Source organism: Coturnix japonica, chromosome 1, assembly GCF_054131305.1.
Source record: "Coturnix japonica strain WE chromosome 1, WE-NBRP24, whole genome shotgun sequence".
Classification (NCBI taxonomy): domain Eukaryota; kingdom Metazoa; phylum Chordata; class Aves; order Galliformes; family Phasianidae; genus Coturnix; species Coturnix japonica.
The window spans coordinates 95,731,309-95,738,433 of NC_140663.1; positions in this window are offsets into that span (position 1 = coordinate 95,731,309).

Consider the following 7,125-nt stretch of genomic DNA (forward strand, 5'->3'; position numbering starts at 1 on the left):
TGGAGGAGAAGACGTATGAGGAGTGGCTGAGGTCCCTTGGTGTGCTCAGCCCAGAGCAGAGGAGGTTGCTGGGAGGCCTCATGGTTGACCTGCAGCCATGCTAGGTGAGCAGAGCTCTGCTCTCTGGTGGCAGCAATGGGACCCAAGGTTGCAGGAGTTCAGGAAGTAAGAATGATCTCTTTGGAACTTCTTGGCTTAGAAAGAGTGAATAAATGAGATGGAGCTTCCTGAACTGGTAAATAATTTTCAGATTTGAAACTTGGATGTTAACTGATGTTTCTGTCGTGTCTGCTGCTGCTGAGTAACCGACTTGGTAATATGAATGTGTCTCTTCTCAACACCACGTTAGTAATTTATGCTTAGTACCGAAAAACAGAACTTTTCCAGGACAGGAAAAGATCAAGTGGTACTGGAAAATAACAATGGATTTTCTAGTTCTTTGGCCTATTAGAACTTCTGCTTACGTTGCCTTTCACGGGATATCAGTAGAGGTTCTAGAGGTGGCTCCTCTAAAACGGATTCTTAAATACTTTCAGGTTTCCTCATGACTATTTATATGTTTGGCATTGTCTTGTTATGTATCTTATTTATAAAACACCTACTTTTGTGGTGTGTTAATAATCAGACTTTGTGCATAAATAGCTTTTGTAATCCTCAGGGGAAGAAGAGTCTGGGTATACTTCAATGTGTTTCAAAAGCACCTAGTACAAGCACTGGTAGCTGCAGTGCCTTGAGCTGAATGTGCCCACTGTTTTAGTCCTTACCTTGCAATGCTGAGCTCCATGCTCATTCCACCACCAAACTAAAATCTATTTTGGTTTATCTGTGCTATAACATAGTCCCAGTTCTGCTTACAGTACAGAGAAATCCTTGGATTCTGTAGAAGTATCCTTGGCTCCTTTCATCTGCTGAGAGTGAAACTTGGATTCCGTAGAGGCTGGATGTTAGGATTTGGGGGTAGGAAAGGGTAAAGCAGGTTAATGTCTCAGGGTTTAGACTTAGTCCAGTAAAACCCAGACTTATGGCTTTGTTGTTCAAAGCAGATCTGCTTCACAGAGATAATAGGCTTAGTAATTTTGAAGTAAAATTTACCATTGCTTGTGTTATGAATACCTATAGAAATGAAGGAGACTGTAATTTTTTAATAAAAAATACACTCTCTTGATTATGCTTTTGTCAGTTTTACACTTGATACTTCAACTTACAGCACATTTATTATTTAAACTGCTTTTATAACAACAGTAGGCATTGTACAAATACACGGTGCATGATGCCTAGCATTGTGTTATATATTTATGCAGTATAAAGAATGATTCTTGCCTCAAGGACCATGCAATCAGACATGACTCATAGAGCATTTCATAGTACTGTTTATATAATATATGTTTTTAAATATTGTTCTGTATAATGCCGCGTGTCTTAAGTTTAGCAGTTTTGATTTGTGTTGATGCATGAGTTTAGTTATGTTCAGCTTACTCTTGTTTTTGACAGATGGGCAATAAATGTGCACAACAACGTATGGAAATTGCTGTTGAGGACAAATTATGGTTGCTTGATGTGATGATTCTTTCTGTCTTTTGCGCATAGATTTCATCAGATGGTGTCCTATTCAAGGTTGTTGATCTGAAATGTTTTGAATTCAGTATAGTCCTCGTTATCCTACACAAAAGGAAGCACAAGTGTCCGTGCAAAAGGTAATATTTATCTGTGTCTGACTGTGTTACTCTGACTCATTCAATAAGAATTAGTTACTACTTAGCTTTTTTGTCCATTATCAATCTCTAACCTGATGATATAACTTAGGTTATTGGACTACTTATTTGATTAGGATTTCCTGAAGTCTTGTATTCTACAGAACAAAACTGATCTTCTTGCTATGTTCAATATATTAACTGTAGCTCCTTCTCATCACGGGGAGCAATTTCCTTGTTCTCCAAATGTTGGCTCCAAATATAAGCCACACTGAAATCAGATCCCTGAAATCAACAGGTCCTTGAGGGAAAAGAATGTATCCCCTTATGGTTTACCTGTGCTCTGTAAGGATTAGGCTTGTAGGGTTGGCACTGTGACTGCATTCTCGAGTTAGTGTTTCTTGATGCTGATTTTTTGTTCTTTTACTTGAGTAATATTGACAGGCAGACTGTATTGGATCTGTTCCTAAGGGCCTTTTGGGGAACCTCATAGCACAGGCAGTGTTTTACTTGCCTCCTTACTGGGGTGAATCAGCATGCATAATAAGGTTTGGATACATTGTGAGTATCTGGGTATAGTTCACAGTCCTTAATTATAACCTAGAAATCCTGTAAAGGGTTGAGAGATGGTCTCTACAACCTCCAGTAGATCTTGAATATTAGCCCAGTATTAATGAAAATTCCAAGTCATACAGCAAGGTAATAATAATGAGCTTGCCTTGCAAGTTCTCTGTGCAACTTTTTGTTAAATAAACGGAGGTTTTTCACATGAAAGCCTATGGGATAGAATATTAACTTGGTATAAGACAACCTACCATTTATGTTTTCTGTGGAGTCTGGACTTATTTTGCTTTTGCCAGCAGACTCATACGAACAGATTTCTGAACTTTGCTCCTCCAGTTTTTTCACTATCTTCTTCTAGTCTGATGTGCAGGCTGGCAAGGTGATGAAGCTTGACAACGTTTTATTGTGGGTGCAAAACTGAAGATCAAAAGATGTAAGAAATTGCTTCCTTCTGTAGAAATTCTGTTGTACTGTTGTTCATCAGAGGCACAGAGAGTAGTGAAACTAAGAACCATTAAACAAAGATTGGTGGGTTCTTTTGGAAAATTCAGTGTTTAGCTGTGTTTTAGGAGAGGATGAGAAAATACAGAATTTATAGTTAAAGGGAAAGGAAACACACATAAATATGCATTATATGTCATTATTTTATGGTTTGTCTGGGACAGTATAGGGTTTCTGAGAACAAATGTTTGTAACAAATGTGTTCAGGTTGTCACATTAAAATAAATGATTCAGTGCTTTCAGAAACTTTACAGTTGAAAGTGAATCTCTTCTTAGGAATTATAGTTACTATTTTTATTAATGGATCATTTATTTGGAAAAAGAACAAACTGAAAAGCTCAACACTGTTGCAATTCTAGGACAGCCAACATTCCGAGCTTCTAGGCGTGTATGTAAGCCAATAGCAACAACAGGTTTGGAAATGTGAATCCATTTACCAGTAGTACAGCCTCTGCTTCCTTCTCTGGCAGCTTTCTGGTCCCATTTCTTTACATATTTTAAGAAAGAGTATTTTGGATTCACTAAAATTTGACTGTAAAGGGTTTCTTCCTCCAGTCCCCAACAAGAAGCGGCAAAACACTGTTCTTGTTTATCTGGAAAGGAATTGTATTTCTTGCTGAGATGTACTTGCTTTGAGTACCTATTTGTGTTAAGGTTTTCTGTTGCTTATTACCCACAATATTCACAGAATCACAGAATTGTAGGGGTTGGAAGGGACCTCTAGAGATCATCGAGTCCAACCCCCCTGCCAAAGCAGGCTCCCTACGCCACATAAACTGAGTAACACCACGTTTACTGAGTAACAAAAACACCAGGCTCTGAAATTCTGCTGAAGAGCCCTAAAAGATTTGAACACATTTCTCTGGTACTGTTGAGAAGTACCAGTGACACAATCCCTTTTTGTTACATCTACCTTTTTGGGCTTCATTGTGTCGGTTTAGGGAAGACAGGCCTCTGGGACACAGGTTGCAGCTGCTTCCAACTGAGGCAAACAACAGTTGTTAAGATCTTTCTAAAAGCAGAGCTTTGCTTTTATGCCTTCCCAGTCTAACAACATTGGAAGGATGCTTGTGAACGTGACAGCTTGAACTATAGGAAGAACATCCAGATGGAATTTCTTCACATTAAATCCATATGCATTTGTTCTATCTCCACTACTGACTTTAGAGCAAATCGTTCTTTATATTCACAGGATTTTTTATTGTTTAGGAAAGAGAGATGATGCAGGTAATTACAGGCCTGTCTGTCTCACTTCAGTCCTGGTAAAGTCGTGGAGAAGATTATTCTGGGTGTTATTGAGAAATGCCTGAAAAACAATTCAGTCATTGGTCACAGCCAGCACAGGTCCACGAGGGGAAAGTTTTGTTTAATCGAGTAAATGGCCAACCTTTTATATAAGATTAGCAACCTAGTTGACCGTGGTAAGCCAGCAGATGTAACCTTTTTGGATTTCTGCAAATATTTCAATACTGTTTCTCACATTATGCTCCTGGACAGCTAGACAAAAGCAATGTGATGAGTGAACAGCTGGCTGATGGGTCGGGCTCAAAAGGTTGTAGTAGATGGGATTACATCAGACTGACAGCTGGCCACTAGTGGGGGGTTCCATCAGGGCCCCATTTTAGGGCCGGTTCTCTTTTATGATTTCATGAAATACTTGGATGTAGGACTTGGAGGTGTATTGGTTAAGACTCAGCAACACAAAATTGAGAGGAGCTAAGAAAGGCTAAAGTGGCCTTGCAGGGAGACCAGGACAAATGGAAGTGCTGGGCAATCACAGACCACATGGAGTTGAACAGGAATAAGTGCCAGTCTGCCCCTGGGATGGGGCAAACCTGGCTGTGTGTACAGAGTAGGGTCTGAGGGGCTGCAAAGCCTCATGGAGAGGGATCTGGCAGTTCGGCTGATGGCAGATTTAATCTGAGTCAGCTGTGTAACCTGGCAGCCCAAAGAGCCAACGGCACCAGGCCCATCAGTGTTGTCTGTGGGTGAGCTCAGCGCAGGGCAGAGGAGCTGAGGGGAGGCCTGATTGTGGAGGAGTTGTTGGAGTCCCTGTTGTGGCCAGAAGATGGCACTTATGTACACACTAAGGAGTTAAAGCGTCTGTTTTTGTTTTGTCGTGCACTTAGCACTGTGTTATTGGTTTGGGGTTTTTGTTATTTTTTAAATATATAGTTTGGTACTTCATCTGCTTGGCCTTATGTCTGACCTTATGCGTGAGGTGCTGTTGACATTTATCCAAGTATAAATGATTAAACACGGGCCTGAATGAAGGGTCGAGGCTTAATGTGTACATCTGTATACGTGGTCACAGCACTGCATACTGTCTGCACAGAGAACATGTTCACAAGTATTGTTGCTCACTCTTCTCAGTAGGTGTCCTAGGCAAATGATAACTCATAAGATAAAAGATGGCTTTGATCATGAGGCAGAACACAGATTAAGAACAAAGTCCAGGAACTTGTTACTGCACTTGGAAACGTCTTATTTCCTTATTCAGCAATAAGGATCTGATTTGCCACTGAATTCAGAAAGCAGCCATCAAGCAAATCTTGCTCGTTATTGTTATTTAAGGAGAATTTAGAAGAGCCTAAAAACAGTTTACAACTGAATTTGCACTTAGGAGATAGGCCAGAACAAGAGAAGGATATAAAGTTATCATAACCCATCTAGGCGGCTTCCCAGAGCTGTCAGCGTATTTTTGTGAGGATCATGGGACTCAGCTAAATCAGTGAAGATATCAGAGTGGCTTGTCTCACCTGCTCTGCATGGTGCAATGGAATCCCTGTACTTCTGCCTGTGGCAGTCTCACAGGGTTGTGACCCACCTCCCCATATCCGTACTCTTTGAATAAACCTTTTATCAGGGTCTGCCAGGGGCTCAGTTCACACCAACACCAACGTTTACAGACCCCTCATGACCTACTGCCCCTATCACCTGCTGCCCACCATAACCTTCTTCCCCCTAACAATTTTATCACTGATTTATTTTTAGAATTCACTTTCATACCTTTTGCTTTGTTCTGTGTGAAAGCAATAAGCATTGTAACAGAAAGTGCCAATTTGCCTCCAAGCTTGCCCAGCCCATGAATAATATCTAAACAACTCAGGTGAACCCATATTTTGCATATATATTGCACCACAGCCACTAAGAGCCATCTTGTTTTCTGTGACATACAGGAAGATTATTTCAGAAGATGAATTATCCTCTGGCTATGGGGGTAGTTTTTGTGATTCAATATCAAATTAAGCCATGTGGAACCCCTTTGAAGAGCCACGTCCAAGTCCCCAAGCAATTGAAAGGGCTCCTAGGCCTTAGGAGGTTTGAAGACTGTAATCAACAGACTGGAAAAGGAAAAGGAAAGCAGTTGAAAAACATGTTTGTTGTCAGCTGTATGCCAGTGTCAAATACTTGACCACTGGCAGGAGATAAAAGATCGTGAGCTGAGAAAGCAGGAAGAAGTGTGAGAAGCACTATGGGTGGGCTGGCTGGCTGTGTCCAAACCAGCTTCTGTGAGGTTGCAGTGCAAGTGCTGGAGTCCTGGCTCACTGATGATCCCAAGCAAGGTCTTAGTTGGAATGAGGCACAGTAGTAGTCCATGTTGCATGTTTTCTTTTAATGTTGGTGTGTGTGTGTGTGTGTGTGTGTGTGTAAACCAGGTCTCAGTACTTTGACTGGATGAGTGTGTTTGGAAGTGACATACAAGCTTTTTACTGCTGTTTTGTTCTGTCCAACTGCTCAGGTCATAGGCTTCAGGCAGTACTTGGCAGTGTTAGCATACCTGCTACTAAATTCATGTGTAATACAGTGCCTTCTGTGACCATGTACAGCTCAACTGTTACTTCATTTGCAAAACTCTGTTTTTTGCCAAAATAGAAATAGTCATTTCAACTACACATAGTTATCCGAAGGAACACTGCCAAAATAAATGTTACTCTGTGTGTGTGACTCTTCCACTACTTAAACGGAGAGAAAAAAATTACATGGTGGGAATATGGTTTGACTTGCTACTCTGAAAAGCTCCAATACTACAAAGAAGTGGCTGCTATAGCAGCCTGCCCTGTATGTAATGGAGATGTGGAGGTTAGGGTTCTCTGGCATCCAGGAGACCAGGTATCCTTTTGTAGCCATGCTACAGAGTCCTCAAGTTACTGCTCAGTCTCTTGGTCCTGGCAACCCCTCCATAAAACATAGGTGACAGACAGTTCCTCTCAGGTAAATTAATTACTCCCTCTGACAATTTTAAAGGGGTCATCATTTGTGAAGTAAAGGACTGCGTGTACTCTGTTCAAAATATTAAAATATGAAGCATCAGTACATACCAGTGTATATTTGACTCTCCTTAGTGTGATATGAGATGTATTTACAT